Raw genomic sequence first — 16,472 nt, 5'->3', positions numbered from 1 at the left:
GAGGGGTGGACGAATTCTATGGGGAAACCCATTAGAAATCGTCCAAGGCCTCTAAAGGAGGAGTCCATGGGTTGCTTAGGGCCTAAGCAGTCAAATTAGGGTTTCCTTATTAGATAACCCTAATAGCCTCACTATTTAAGCACCCGTAGGGCACCAAAAACGTGGCTAAGAGTTTCCTTAGGGTTTCTAGACGTTTTTGAGTGCCTCTCCTCTTGTCCTTCTTCATCATCTTGTTCTTGGTGTTTGTGAGCCATTAGAGGAGTGACATTTATGACTCTAAGCTTTTAGAAGCCAATTATTGGAAGGAATAGATTGTTATTACTACATAACAATCAAGGTAAGATCTAAACCCTATTCTTATGTTAATATCGATTATCACATGCTAGATCTAGGGTTTATGGCTTTGGATGATTATTGCATGTTCATTAGACAAACTAGATCCAAAGCTTTAGGGTTTGCATGTACACCATAGGAATGATGTAGTGCTCATAACCTATCAAATACTTCATCACCTAAAATTATTTAGGAAACCTTATCTTCTTTTGACTCTTTGGGCTTCTCCTTTTCCTCTGCTTCAAAAATTACCGAATCATCTCCAACCCTTAATGTTAGTGTAGATTCACGCATGTCTACCAAGGCATAAGCGGTGTTCAAGAATGGCCGCCCAAGAATGATTTGTACTTTAGAGTCCTCCTCCATGTCTAATATTATAAAGTCAACCGGAAATACTAAGTTATCAATTTTGATAAGGAGATCTTCACATACTCCCATTGGATGTATTATCGTTTTGTCGGCTAGATGAATCTTCATTTGAATAGACTTTGGGACCGAAATGTTTAACTTTTGGAAGAAGGAATATGGCATAATATTAATACTTGCACCTGAATCCGTCAATGCTCGTGTGGTCATTATGTTCCCAAATTGACAAGGTACGGTGATGCTTCCCGGATCGCCCCTTTTTTCTGGTAGCACTTAGCACTATTTCAGCAACTTCTTCTATATTTCTTCTAGTGGTAAAGAGGTTTTTAAGTAAACTACCATATTTCGGTGTTTGTAATATCGTTTCAACAAACGGAATATTTACTTGGAGTGCCTTTATGTGCTCCATAAACCTCCTATATTCTTGAATCTGCTCATCAGGTATAGCTCGGCTCGGAAATGGCAACGAGGGTCAGTAAGGCTTCAAAAGAGAGCAGTTTTCGGTATCAGGTTGTCGACTCGTCGAGTCCATGATGGCAAATCGGCGAGTTGAGTCGGGTTTACTCAAATCCCAGCTACTTTCTTCTTCTGTTCGCACTTTGTTGGGATTCTTCTGGATAGCGGTCAGAGGAGTGTAAATTGGCTTCGAACCTGTTGTTATTGCATTCACATGCACCATTCTTGGATTTTGCTCGGTATTGCTAGGAAGTTCACCGGGTGCTCTTTGGTTGATTTGTTGTGCAAGCTGACCTAGCTGTTTTTGGATGTTATGAATAGATGCTTGCTGATTCCTAAGCATATTTTGTTGATCCTTCATCATAGCTTGATGTTCTCTAAGCATATTTCGTTGCTCTTTCATTTCAGCATCTGAATCATTATGCCTCTTCTCAGACGCGGCTACAAATCTTATGAACATCTCTTCCCAATAAGCTTTCTTCTCCAGCACCGGTTCCTCTTTTTGATAATAGCCCCTTTCTTTTTGCTTAAATTTCTCCTCCTTTGCCTTTTTGTACTCATCATAAGGAAGCCAATCCTTTTTAGGTTTTCGCCAATTGTCATCATACCTATCACCACTTGAATAACACACTTGCACCCTCCGGTTCCTGTTTTCGTCTAGATCACAATCTTTAGTGAGATGGGGCCCTCTACAATTCTCACAACCGACCCTAATGGCATGGATGGATTGGTCCATCTTAGTCATTCTTCGATCCAAATTCTCTAGTTTAGCCATCATTGCTGCCATGCTATCATTAACTGAGTTCACCGCCCCCGACTCAGTTCATTCCTTGGGCTATGATATTCTCTAGAGTACTTAGAGAATTCTTCAATTAGGGCCTTTATCACCGGGGGTGCTTTCTTCGTGAGTGGTCCTTGCGAATCAAGGAGTTGCCTACTTGTCATAATTACTCCATCATAGAAAATGAAGACTTCTTGTTGGTTGTTTAGGTCGTGATGTGGGCAATTCCTCAGTAAGCTTTTGTACCTTTCCCACGCCTCATATAGTGACTCTCCAGCTTGTTGTTCAAAATTAGCTATGGCTTTCTTCAACTTGGCTATTTTTGAAGGAGGGAAAAACTGGTCTATGAAATCTTCTTTCATTTTAGCCCATGTAGTGATGGATCCTGGGGGAAGTGATTTCAGCCAATCCTTTGCAGCTCCCTTAAATGTGACAGGTAGCATACGAAGCAAGACAGTGTCGCGAGCCACATTAGGGACATTAAAGTAGTCGACTATGTCATTGACTTCGTCAAGATGCTTGTATGCGTCCTCATGATCCTTCCTGTAGAATGGAATCTTCTTAAGTTGAGCAAGTATGTGGCCTTTAAGTTCAAAGGTGGCAGTTGCGGGAATGATGGGTTGCACTAGTCCCGTTCCGGTATCGTCACGTATTCTCTTCTTCCATTCACCCATGGGAACTTTATCGATGTTAGCCATGGGGTTAGCTAATTCGCCTTCTAAATCGCTTCCTTCTTCGGAGTCGGTTTCTTCTTTTTCGGATTCGTACACGATGTCGTCCTTGTTTGGGTCTTCGTTCGCCTCAGAAAAATTGTTGGATTCTCCCACTTTCTTGTCCTTTTTCTTACTAAAAACAGATTTGATATTCTTCAATGGCAAATTCTTTGATGTTGCAGTTTCTCCTACGGTCTTGCCCTTGTTTTTCTTCAAAGTTGCTTCCGGGTCTTCAAGTGGTGTAACCAAAGGTGTACCTCCTCCTCTGGTCATAAACGAACTGCAATTAAAACAGAAAACACGCGTAAAAAGAACAAAAATAAAATAAAAACGAAACTGAGTTTCAACGATGGACTCGTCGAGTAGCTTCGATTGCACTCGGCGAGTTCAAGGCTAAAAACAGAAAAAAAAAATTAATAATAATCTTAAAAACAGGAAACTACTCAAACTTGAACTAATGACTAATTTACTAAAAAAAATGACTTTGTGCAAGATAATTCTCACACAAAGGATCGATAAAAGTAGAAATTAGAGTTAATTTTTAAACTGTTCCCCGACAACGGCGCTAAAAACTTGATGTGTGTAAAACGAACTAAGTTTTATCCTACTCTTCACTTATGAATTAGGCACACAAAGGAAGTGGACCTATCAATTGTGGTATAGTTAAATAAGTAGGGTATGGAACTCAGGGAACGGAAATTAAACTAATTACTAATATTATCTAAAACAAATAATAAAATAGGAGGGGTTTCTCTAGTTTTACAAGACTAGAAACTTAACTAAAACTTACCTAGCACTTAATTAAACAGATAAACAATTAAATTGCAACTAAATTCAATGATAAAAAGGACTTCTGTCTAGGTTCGAGTCATTTGATCCTATGGTTGATTTTATGGTAAATATATCAGATTAATTTTTCATTGGCTACCGGTTGAGATGATTAGGTTCACGTTTGTTATTGCTAATCCTTAAAAAACAGATTAATTCAAGCAGTGGCCAGTTGTCTAAATTAATAAGTGCCCTAGTTAATTAATTCGGGTTAAGTAAGACTTGTAATGGTTAATTGAATTGGTGATTCAATTAACCTCTTGTTGATGGTGTATCACACAAGCTCACGTATTAATTTACCTAGTTTCTAGTTAATTCTAGTTTCACATTCGTTATTCCTAGACATATAACTATGTGGTCACATAAATTATATGAAATTAATAACTAAGAGATGTTCATACAACTTAATTACTGATTTATTAACAAAAAATAGCTGTTATTAATCTATGAGGTTCTTTAACAAGCTTAGCAAAACAATATCGCCAATTAAAATTAATTCTAACCATAAAATCAATCCATATTCACAAAATCATCTACCCTAAACAGAAGATAAAGGTTTTAGTTCATAATTGCAGTAAAAACAAACTAAAAAACGAATTCAATTAGTTCAAACATGATTCAATCAAAAGCTTAACTAAGAATGAATTAGAATTTGCCTTAATCCTCTTCAAAAAACGAACTTAGGATTGATTCCTCAGCTTCTCTCGGTCTAGCAGTATCTTCAATCGCAATCTGAGCCTCCTAGGGTTCCAGAGAAGTCCCCATCTCGATCTCAAAGTCCCTATTTATATTTTTCTGGAAACAGAGGTGACTCGTCGAGTCAAGGTCCCAACTCGTCGAGTCCCTCATTAAAAATATGTGTACGGCAAGGACTTCTAGAGCTTCTTGAATCTTCGATCCAACTCGTCGAGTCAGTCTTTGACTCGCCGAGTCCTTCTTGTTTTTGGCATTTTTCTTCTTTGTTTCAACTCCTGAACTTCCAACTGATTCTCGTGCTTCCTTTTGCTTCCGAGCATATCTTTTGGACTGAAAATACAATTTGAACACTATTAAGTACCTTTTGTCCATAATATGTAAATAATTAGCTAATAAATAATGAAAATCTATACTAAATACATAGCTAAATATGCACATATCAATGCACCTTAGCCCTCAGTATGAGTCTGTCATTCCTCACCCGGCCCTCAGCTCATAACTGGAATTCTCCAGGGTTTGTTGGCTTCAACACGAAGCTTTATAACCTCAACCCAACACAATATGTTGACATATAATTGATACTAACATATACAGATAATCATACAGACGGTATCACAGGTAGTCCTATCGACCTACCAGACCAACTTATCAGAACTAGCATGCATATCTATTCCATACTCATCATATCAACAAATATCAGGTTATCAAACCAATGGGTTGACCTTGGTGCCTTCGACCCGTAAGTACAATGAGGAGAACTCAGCTCGTAGACTTAACAAAACTGATGAGGAGCGACTCTAAATCTCAAATCTCTAACCGATACCTGTTTCCACCAAGTGACCAATTCCATCAAAATCCCAAAATACCCAAAATACCCTCAAGGTCCAACTTGGTAAAAGTCAACGGTCAAGGTCAACAGTCCATGTTGACCCAACACGTCGTGTTCCCCTTGGGCTCGCTGTGTTCTGCCAGCATCCAAACAGTCAGGAAAACCTCAGCCAACACGTCATGTTGACTTGCAAACACGCCATGTTCTCCTGAGTTCCAACAATTTAATACATTCAGCTGCCTCTTCGACTCCAAGAGCTCCAAAGCTTAGATCTATACCAAGATGTGATTAAGAAGGATAAAGTTTCCAACTTTATCCATTGGGGACTACCAAAAAGGTCCAAAACCCAAACCATAAAGCTTGATAATACAAGGGCTTAACCAATACACACTAAATCCTTAAAGTATGAAGTCCATCCTTTCCAAAAGTGATTCAAACACCTAAACCATCCCAAAGGTTGGTGCTTTTTAGACATACATGTCCAATGTATGTCTTGAACCCATATTAGGTCAAATTGAGGATTTATGACCTAATCTCTATGCATGGCATCAAAACTTGATTATAGACTAGATCCAAGACAATACTAGGTCACCTTGACCAGGAGATTCATAAAGTTGTAAACTTTATGAGACCTAACCATTCCAACATTCAAGAACAAGAAGCAAAAGGGACAAAACCCAAGATCTAACAACTTTGAATGATAAAAATCGAGTCTTGGACACTTACAAAGGTCTAGAAGAGTGCCAAACTGAAGAATGGGGGCTTGCTTGTTGGATCTTTGCTTCCTTCCTCCACCTTCTTCCTTCTTTAGCTTCAAAAACACCAAACTAGCTCAAAATGGGAAGGAAAGATGATTAGGGTTTCTTTCAGGGCTTGAGGGGCTGATGGGGGCTAAGGGTGAACAAACCCTAGCCTTCACATTCCTTTAAATAGGGTGCAAAACCCGAAAGATTAGGGTTTCATTCCAGCCATCAACACACCGTGTTCGAAGAGGTAACACACTGTGTTGCCCAAAATGAAACCCGCGCCTCTTCTTATCTGGACATGTCGTGTTCAATCCTCAAAAGGTGACTTATACCCAAAGTTTCTCCTCAAATTTCTAGGTGTTACAAATGTGCCTTGATCTACCATGATCCTTTGATTCTTTTGTCAAAGCAACCACACCTTCATTGTCACATAAAATGTCCATTGCTTCCTGGATTGAAGGAACAAATCCAAGATCTCTAATAAAGTTTGTCAACCATGTCACTTCTTTCGTTGTCTCGCCTTTTGCTATGTACTCTGATTCACGTGTAGAATCAACCAATATTTGTTGCTTGGAACTCTTCTAAGTAACTGCTCCACCATTCAATGGAAAAACCCAGATGGATTACGAATAAATGTTATCTCAGTCCTTTTGGAAGATGACGTCACTATAACCATTCACTTTAAGTTCATCTTTGCCACCAAATACTAAGATCATATCCTTTTTCTTTCGTAAATGCTTAATTATATTCTTCACTGCAATCCAATGAGCCATGTCAGGATTTCCCTGATATTTTCTAATCATGCTCAAAGCAAAAGCTACATCAGGTCAAGTACATATTATAGCATACATTATTGATCCTATAGCCGAAACATATGGGACTCGAATAATCATATCTATTTCCTTATCAGTACTAGGACATTGATTCTTACTCAAGTTAACAGTATGATGCATGGGTAAATCTCCTTTCTTGGAATTCTCCATATTGAACCGTTTCAATATTTTATCTAAATATGTACTATGGCTAAGCCCAAGCAAACATCTCTTTCTGTCTCTATAAATACTTACTCTAAGTATGTACGTAGCCTCTCCTAGATCCTTTATAACGAAGCACTTTCCAAGCCAAGACTTTCACTTCTTGTAAGGTTGGAATGTTGTTTCCTATAAGGAGTCTGTCATCCACACTCAAGACTAGGAAGGTCACTACACTCCTACTAGCTTTGACATATATGCAAGACTCATGATCACTTCTATAAAATCCAAACTTCTTGACCTTTTCATGGAAGCAAAGATTCCAGCTGCGAGATGCTTGTTTTAGTCCATAGATCGACTTTTCAAGCTTGCGCACCATATTAGGGAATTTGGCATGTTCAAAACCTTCTAGCTGAGCCATGTACACATCCTTTGTCAGTTTCCCGTTAAGGATAACAATTTTAACATCTATTTTCCATACTTCATAATCATGATAAGCAGCCATGGAAAGCATTACCCTAATTAAATTCATCTTTGCAACTGGCGAAAATGTCTCATCATAGTAAATCCCTTGGGTTTGAGTAAAGCCTTTTGCAACCAATCTTGCCTTGAACGTCTGTACATTACAATCCATTTCGGTCTTTTTATTAAAGATCCATTTTCATCCTACCGTCATTCGACCAGGTGTTTGATCAACCAAAGTCAATATTTGGTTATCATACATGGATTCGATCTCTTTATCCATTGCCTCTTTTCATTTAGGAGCTTTAGGGCCTGTTATCACTTCCTTTTAGTTAGTTGGCTCATCTAAATTTACCAATGCCTCATTACTGATAAACATATCCCCATCTGCCGTTTCATAAAACCATAAAACTCAGGTGGTGTACTAAGTCTATTGGATCGACAAAGAGGTAACGAATTACCAATGGGCTCAACAGGTGTAGCCTCATGTTGAGAGCTAGTGTCATCAAATGTTCTTTCATTAGGCGAATCTTGAAGCTATTTAAAATCAATTGTATTCCCACTGTCTCCTTTGGATATGATTCCTCTCTCACGAAAGACTCCTCTTCGAGCTACAAAGACTACGTTCTCACTTGGTCTGTAGAACAAGTATCCAAACGACTTCTATAGGTAACCAATGAAAATACACTTCTTAGCTCTGGTTACCAGTTTGTCTTGAGTCTCATGCCTAACAAATACTTCAAATAAGGCCCAAAAGCATTTTCCTTTCAATTGGGCCCAACCATATTCGACCCATTTACAATAATGGGCCTAAGGCCCAAAATGCCCAACCTATGACTCTAGAAGCCCACAAAGGAGATTGGGTCCACCTAACCTAACCAGGCTAAGGCCCACAATACAACCCTAAACTCATAGGGTCCAAAAACAAAGCCCACCACCGAAGGCCCAATTATTGCAGCCCACTGCTGAGTACGCGGGGCGTACTCAGCTTGTACGCTAAGCATACACGCTTAAGGGCATGTACGCTGCATGTACGAGCTTGTACGCCCAGTGTACTCCTCAAGCTTGCCAACTTTGCATTTTAGCTCTTATTTGGTTAAGACACTTGCTCCAATACCCATCTGACCTCCTTGAAGTGGTTAATCACGTAAAGTTGCAAACATTACATGCATGCATGACTTAATGAAGCCCAAAAGCCCCAAAGAGCTTAATAAATGACTTAATGCTTGCATGGAGGTCACAAACACCATAAAGTTTGTACCTTTAAGCTGAAAGAGGCCACTAAGCATCTAGATCTACAAGGTTTGGCATCTCAAATGGTCTTGACTCATCAAGACCTTCCAAAAGGGACCATAAAGACCAAAACAAGCTCAAGAGGAGATCTAAACAATAGATGAGCAATGTATGAACTTTATACCTCCAGAAGCTTCCTTAGACGATGAAGTTGTTAGATCTAGAAGCTTTACCATGCCCAAGGATTGCACTGCAAACTCTTCTCCTTGCAAACACACCCAAAAATGGCTTCCTTTTGACACTCCAAGCTCAAACTCACTTCCAATGGCAATTAGGGTTTCTAGGGACGTTGAGAGGCAATGACGGTTGATAGAAGTGAGGTCCAAAGGTCATAAGAGGGTTTAAATAGGACACAAGACCAAAAATTTACGGTTTCTAATCCAGGCCACGTACGCCCCGCGTACCTCCTCGTACGCCTTGCCTACGAGGCTCTGATGCTCGATGATGTGCGCCCTCGTACGCTAAGTGTACATGCGCATACGCCCATCATACAAGGGGAGGGTCCTTTGCCAAAAACTTAATATTAGAAAATAAAAGAAAATTACCTGGATTTTCGGATGTTACGACTCAATATATATTGAGTGGTCTATAGGAAAAAAACAAATAAACTATTGGTTCCAATGATAATAAGTTATAAATTAAATAAAACAAATAATAATAAACTGTAAAATAAGTTTTTATCGGAGCTTTTCTAAGAACTTAAACTAAATTTGTATTTTTTTTTGTTTGGAAAATTAAATATCATCTTACTTTTGTTTCTATTTATCTTATACTCATATAAAATAATGATATGTGGAATCCATTAAAAAAAATTTAAAATTTTTTTTCTTGATTTTGACACTTATGTGGTGTTTGTCTAAGCTTATTTAAGCTTATTTTTAGCTTATTACCGGTTTGATATAAGCTAAAAAAATGTTTGAATAAAAATAACTTATACAGATATCATAATGGTAATAAGTCAAAATACATAAGTTAGACATCCATAATTTGTCTGTTTATAAACTATAAGCTATAAGTTGAAAAGCATTTATGATTTTTCATAAGTTTAGTCAAACACTCTCTTATTGATTTAACGAATAAGAAGGAAGATTGGTAGAGGAAAAGATACAAAAATATTTGATTTTTTTTTCTTAAACCACAGCACCAATTACTTAGTTTAGTCAAATATATATATATATATATATATATATATATATATATATATATATATATATATATATATATACATATATATATATATAGGGAAATGATCAAATGAGAACACCAAAAAAGTTGAGAACGCGGGAACAATTGTGAACCAATCATTGTATAAGAGCATAAAAAGAATTTTATACTATAATTAATTATGGACAATTAATTAATTCCTAAAATCATGAGATTTAATCTGATTAATAGATTTTTTATCCAAATATTAGGAATTTGTATAATCTATTTTTAATTAGCAAAATCAATAAAATGATTTTAAAATACGTTTTTACCATAATTTAAAAAAAAAATTTAAGTTTATTTTTACCAACAACATCAAAAATACTGACGCGTTAATCATTTTACCCGAATATTTGTAATCATACATGAATAAAATATATCTGCAATCATATATGAACCCGGTAATAATCTTGAATGAATAGATGGATTAAGTTATATTCATAAATGAATAAAACACAAATGAATGAACACAGGTAAATATGGATTGTTTTTGAATAGAAAACATTTAATACACATTTAATCACTAATAAATACAGTTCAGTCAGTGATGAATATACATCTAATCTTATGAATACATTTCAATACACATTTAATCACTAATGAATACACTTCAATCTGTAATGAATATACATCTAATCTTATGAATACATTTGAATACACATGTTCTTGCTCTTTTGTTGGACCTGCATGAAATATGGAAAACAAAGACATAGCCAAACTCTGTTCATCACCATCACCATTTGTTTCATAGAAGCATGAGATATGTGGTAGACTTCTCTTCATTCGGTTCTTCAAGAATATTACTCAAAACAAAAGCCTAATCATCTGGGCCTTTTTCTAGAATTCGATTTTTGGAGACAAACAAAAAAAAATCAGAAATAGTTACAACACAATTATTGTTCTATAGAGGTTAAATCAAAATAAAATCAAATCGGAACATCGGGAATCAGTGAAAAAGGTGCGAAGGAGGAATCCATTCCAAGCAAGTGGATTGTATGTGCAATCGGTTTAGGTTTTGAGTAGTCGGGACAAATATACCTTCGTGTGATCTAATGGCATCGTCTATTGACCTGAGATCTCTATGGATTTCGATCGCAGAACCCACGATTGTCGTGAGTTGTCACGGTAGTTGAGGCGCCAATCACGCACCCCCTTCATGATTGCAATTACCAATCGTGATTTTTGTAGTCATTCTTCAAGCCCTGAATCGGGATTGAGTCTTGGGGCTTACGAGAAATCGAGGCGGTCTCTTGGCCTTCGATGGAATTGGCAATGGTGGAAGTCAAAGGGGCAGAGAGTGTGAAGGCTCACCAGCGACGACAACAATAGGGCGATAGGAAGGGAAGAAAGGCTTGCATCGTAGGTGTGATGTCCGTTATTCAGGATGTTGTGTCCAATTGCAATCGTCTCCGGGGTTAGAAGAGGTTGAAGAGACAGAGGGAAGAGGGGAAGGAAGTGCGTCGATTCTCCGACGACCCGTGTGGCTTAATCGTCGTCATCAGCAGCACACAAATGGGGGAAGGAGCAAACAACAAAAAATCGACATTTGGGGTGAAATCAGGAACCATCATCGTTCGATGTGGATGGATCATCTGTCGAGCAAGGGAAAAGGAAAACAGAAGTAGTTGGGATCGGCTGTGTGATTCGGCTGTGTGATGAAGGTGTCGATTGTATGTTGTATGAAATTAGGTCAACGGAAAAGAGAGGCAGAGAGTAATTATAGGAGTTTACAAAATTAAGGTAATGTTTATTTACCACAATACCCTTTATAATTTTCTTTAATTTGAAATTTAAATTTTAAATGTATTAATAATTAGAAAAATAACAATTAATTATAGCCACACATCTTAAAAATTAGATGGTCCAGATCTGTTCTCGCGTTCTCAACCTTTTAGGTGTTCTTATTCGATCCTACTCCTATATATATATATATATATATATATATATATATATATATATATATATATATATATATATATATATATATATATATATATATATATTTGATTTTTTTTTCTTAAACCACAGCACCAATTACGTAGTTTAGTCAAAAAAAAAAAAAAAAAAGTCATATATGATAAATCGGGATTTAATGGTTGACAAAAGGGGAGAAGTACTTGTTGCAGTACCAATTATAGGAGAATCACTTTTTAACCAAACTCATCAGCTAAAGCTGGAAAGGTCTTCCACTTTTTCGAAATGTTTTTCGTCTCCAAAACAATTGGCATCTTTTTGTTGTTTTTTCTCTTAATATTTTCCTTAAAAAAAAAACTGGGTTATTAAATGTGGTAATATTTTTGGTCTTTCATTTGAACTACACATCATTTTATTTTATCAAAAACAGTTTTTCTATCGGTTCTTTCAAAATTTTAAGAAAAATAAACACAATACTAATTACTGAATAAATATATTTAAAAAGTAATTTAAAATCAAAACATTTTAGTAAAACTAAAAATTTAAAACTTACACAAAAATAATAAAACACAACAATAATTAAAATTCAATAATTATATATTACATATTTTATATTTTTGGCATTTATTGAACGCATGGCCGTCCTTTAGATGAACCGGTTCGATCCGATTTGATCAAGTTAATTCAAATTGATTTCGGTTTTTCAAAACATTGATTCAAATATTTGAAACTAAATTTAAATCTGATCTTATCCAATAAATTACAATCCAATTGAATTGGTTTTTACATTTCGGTTTTCGAGAAGCAAATCATTTAATAAATATATAATTTGAATATTAGCTCACTCTATAAAAAAAAGAAACTAAAAAAATAGTTTAATTAATTGTGAACTGAAATATATAAACAACTACCAAGGAAAATATATTAGAGTTTAATTAATACAACTTACCTTATAGACAAAAAAAAGATAAATATTAAAAATAAATAATATAAATAAATAAACAATAAATTGTTATTTGATTTTTTTTGTATTGTTCGGTTCTTATTTTATAAACCAAACCAATCCAAAATAATAATTCAGTTTTGTTGAAAACCAATCCATAAATCCGAATATCCAAAACAAATAGTTCGATTAAAATTATCCAATTAGTTTTTATTCAAATAGTAAACATTCTAATTAAATGTCCTCCCCCAAAAGTTGATTGGTGTTTTGGGACAAAAATATCATATATTTCGCATGCAATATTTCCTTTACATGCTAATTTTTTCCCTGATGTTGCTTTTCTTTTCATGCTAAATTTAATTTTTTAGACGTACTACATTTTTACAAATTTCCTGTGCATGTTAAATTTATAATTAAAAAGATTGTTCATGACTTTGACCGCTTTTATAGTGGGTGCAGAAATTGTTATATGTTCCATTAAATTCCGTTAATATTTTTTTTTTCGGTATTCGCCACATTTCACTTCTTTGTGAAAACGCTCTGTCACGCGTCTCCAAAAATATTGTGTTGTTTGCACGTTCCTGGTTTTTGAGTCCTACAATATGTCGACCCACAAACGTTTCAACAGTGCTTCTTCCTCCATTATCCATATTTGAGTCGCTTTCTTTTATTTTCTTTTTTGTTGGGTTTCCGGAACATATTCTATAAAGGGTGAGAAGTTGTGTTGGCATAAAATGATGATGAAATTGGGCATGTGATTTTTTTTTTTTTTTTTTATACGTTTGTTATGAGATTGGTTTAAAGGATTTAGTGCGATTCAATAACAAATATGAAAATTTTTGGTCTTCAAACAAGTAAAAGTCTTTTATTCAGTAGCTTTGGTCGATAATAAACATGGGTGTTGGAAAATGGTGCAAGTTGATCATTTTAACACTAATTTGAAATTCTTGATTGGATCCAAGAGAATATCAAAAATCCAAAAGTACATGATTAAAAGTCTCGAACTAGTTTCATATGTCAGAATTTAAAAAATGATAATAATAAATAAATACAACAAAAAGAATTTTAAAGGCCCAATGCAAAAATCGAAAATGAAAATCATCATTATGTAATGGGGAAATATGGCAATCTTCTATAAATCAAAACTAATAGTTCATATTTTGTAAGAAAGTAATTCCATACAAAGATTTACCAACTTTCTGTAAGAAGTAATTTCATTAAAATACAATATTCCGTTAAAACTTTAAGCTAACCCATATCCAATAGTCTAGATACCGAACAAATTAGTTTTATTTACATTTTTTATTATAATAAGGAGGTTGGGACACAAACGGCTGTTTATTTCTCCTTTAGCATCATGGCAAACAAAAAAACAAGTAGATACAGCCAAAAAGTAATACATATATATATGCATCATTTTTGTGAAAATGTGAAGAATGATGTACCCTTATTATATATGCTTTCTTTCATTGTTACCTGACTGAATCTGAACCATGAGTTAACTATAGTTTCCTAAGAAAAATGACATTTGTTTCATCAATCTAACGAAGTGACGATAGAAAGCAACTATTGTTTTGTTGTTTTTACTTATTACAATGTATTTCAAAATTTGTTAAAAGTCAAATACATGAATTTAGATGAGAGACATGAATATTGAATTTTAAATGTGAAATCTAAACTAATATCCAATTAACGAATTATAGAAACATATTGCTTGATATTTTATGATGTGTAATTTAAATAAAAACATCATTCAAAATAGGAAAATTAAGTAATCTAACCATTTTTGGTGATGTTTTTTTATTATTTATTTATTTATTTATTTATTTTGCAAAATAACCATTTTCTCCGGAAAGGACAATTCTGAAGTCCACTTCATACTTTATGGATCCGCCCCCGACCAATTCAACACATTCCGGAATGGCCATTCTGGCCCATTCCGACATGTTATGGAGAAAAAACTAAAAAACCTTTATTCCATATTTTATTCTGAAATATGTACACATTTACACATTTCGAAGTAAAGAAGCAAAAAAGATATGACATACGATTCCGATGATTTGGTAGTTTTACGGGTAAGTTTTTCATTCCTACACTTTTAGTTGTTTAATTATAAGATTAGTTGTGTAAAATAATTACTGGAACACGAAGAACACATATGTAATACAAAGAACACGTTCGGGACAATGTTCTATATGTTCAATTTTGAGCTAATTTAGTGTTAGGACCAACCCAAAACTACTTTAGTTATTATGTTTCGGTTATTATGCATCGAAATTTTGGTATTCCGGAACACACAAAAGACATTCCTAACATGTACGAAATCTCCAGAATGCGAAGAACTATTCCGGAACGTGGAGAACATGTCCGAAATGTGCATAATAGTTCTGGAATGTTCACTGCATTTGGTTCCAGATCAACGTTTAAACTTCTTAATTACCCTAAAATTAGTTATTTGTAGTTTTATTGAAGCATGACAAGATTTTTTATGCATCAGTTACACTATCTTGCAAACCCACAATTGGTGCAGATATTTTTGCGAGACTCATGGACAAACCACAATGCAAGACTATGTTCCGAATCCCTTGTTTTGATAGGTGGTTAGATATTCCTACGGGGGTAAAGGATGATCATTTACTTTTACATTACGTGTTTTGTATAAAAATTGTAATAGACCCTCGAAGCGAAGTAGAGGAAGTGATTTTTGAGATAGAGGGTTCCGAGCTGCCTTTTGGGAAGAAAGACTATTTTCTTGTCACCAACTTCCAGTTTGGTAAATATGGTTGTGCCTCCGATTCCGATCTTGCCTTCTGATCCTGTATATTTCGTAAGGTTACAAAGAATGATACTGTGAAATTAAAAGATGTCATTGATGTCTTTGAAGGATTGCTTAATAACATATCGAACGAGGATGTGGTCCGTGTATGTCTTATATATCTGTTAGAGAAGGGTTTAAATGGGCGGTTGTAACGTCCCAATTTTCGCAATCAAAAATTTTAATTTTTAATTTAAGTAAAAACATTATTTTCCATAAAACCAAGTCAAGAAAACCATAAGTATCAAAATGTAGTCATCCCAAAAATCAAAGTATCATAAAACATAGAATCACCAAAATTACCGATAAGTGTGTACAGTGAAGCCTTCGTTTTTCCACGATCATCTGAAGTACATGAAACAAATTTAAATCCACAACTGTAAGCATGAATCTTAATGAGTTTCCCAAAATATCACATACAACACAACATAATAAACAACTATGGGTTATTAGCACCTTGGGACTATCATCATTCCTGAGGACCATCATCAGTTCAATGGGCTCATCAGCAGCCCTATAGGTTATCAGCAACCCAGTGGACTATTAGTAGTCTTGGAGTTATCAGCAACTCAATAAACACACATAATAACAATCGAAAAATAAGACTCACCTAGTCTAGCATGCACGTTACTGTGACATACGTAATATAGTGAAAAGACTCACTTCCCAAACAACAGGCTAACACGACAGTTCTCTGATAATGAACACCAGTACTACAAGACACCTGAACACAGTATATGAGTACATTGTCAATCTACACCTTAAAACCCTTAAGTTGACCAAAGTCAACAATGGTAAAAAGTTAACGGCCAAAGTCAGCCCCAACTGACCCCCACGTCGTGGACACCCGTTGGCCACGCCATGGCAACATTGTGTAACACCGTAAATTTTCAAACAAAATTTTCAATTTAAAATCACATAATTTCATTAACACATTCCACAAAACCCCAAAGTGTCAAATCATTAAAAACACAAATCCATAATTGTTTAATAAAATCCAGGATCCTCAAACATAACTCCATCTCGTGTGTGTACAATCAACCCGACGCCTTCCCGCGATATTGAGAAGTACCTGAAACACATATCACATAGCACGGTAGGCACGAAGCTTAGTGAGTTC

General features: G+C 35.3%; 1 non-coding gene across 1 annotated transcript; it reads left to right on the top strand.

The window, feature by feature from the left end:
* The first annotated feature begins 2,143 nt into the window (after positions 1 to 2,143).
* On the top strand, positions 2,144 to 2,250 carry LOC145151747 (small nucleolar RNA R71). The gene has a single exon (XR_013732304.1). It is a non-coding gene; the product is annotated as a small nucleolar RNA R71 (small nucleolar RNA).
* The last annotated feature ends 14,222 nt before the right edge of the window (positions 2,251 to 16,472 follow it).

The sequence above is a fragment of the Lactuca virosa genome, chromosome 1, assembly GCF_052849685.1.
Source record: "Lactuca virosa cultivar CGN04683 chromosome 1, Lactuca_virosa_CGN04683_v6, whole genome shotgun sequence".
Lineage (NCBI taxonomy): Eukaryota > Viridiplantae > Streptophyta > Magnoliopsida > Asterales > Asteraceae > Lactuca > Lactuca virosa.
This window is presented reverse-complemented; position numbering and strand designations above follow the sequence as displayed.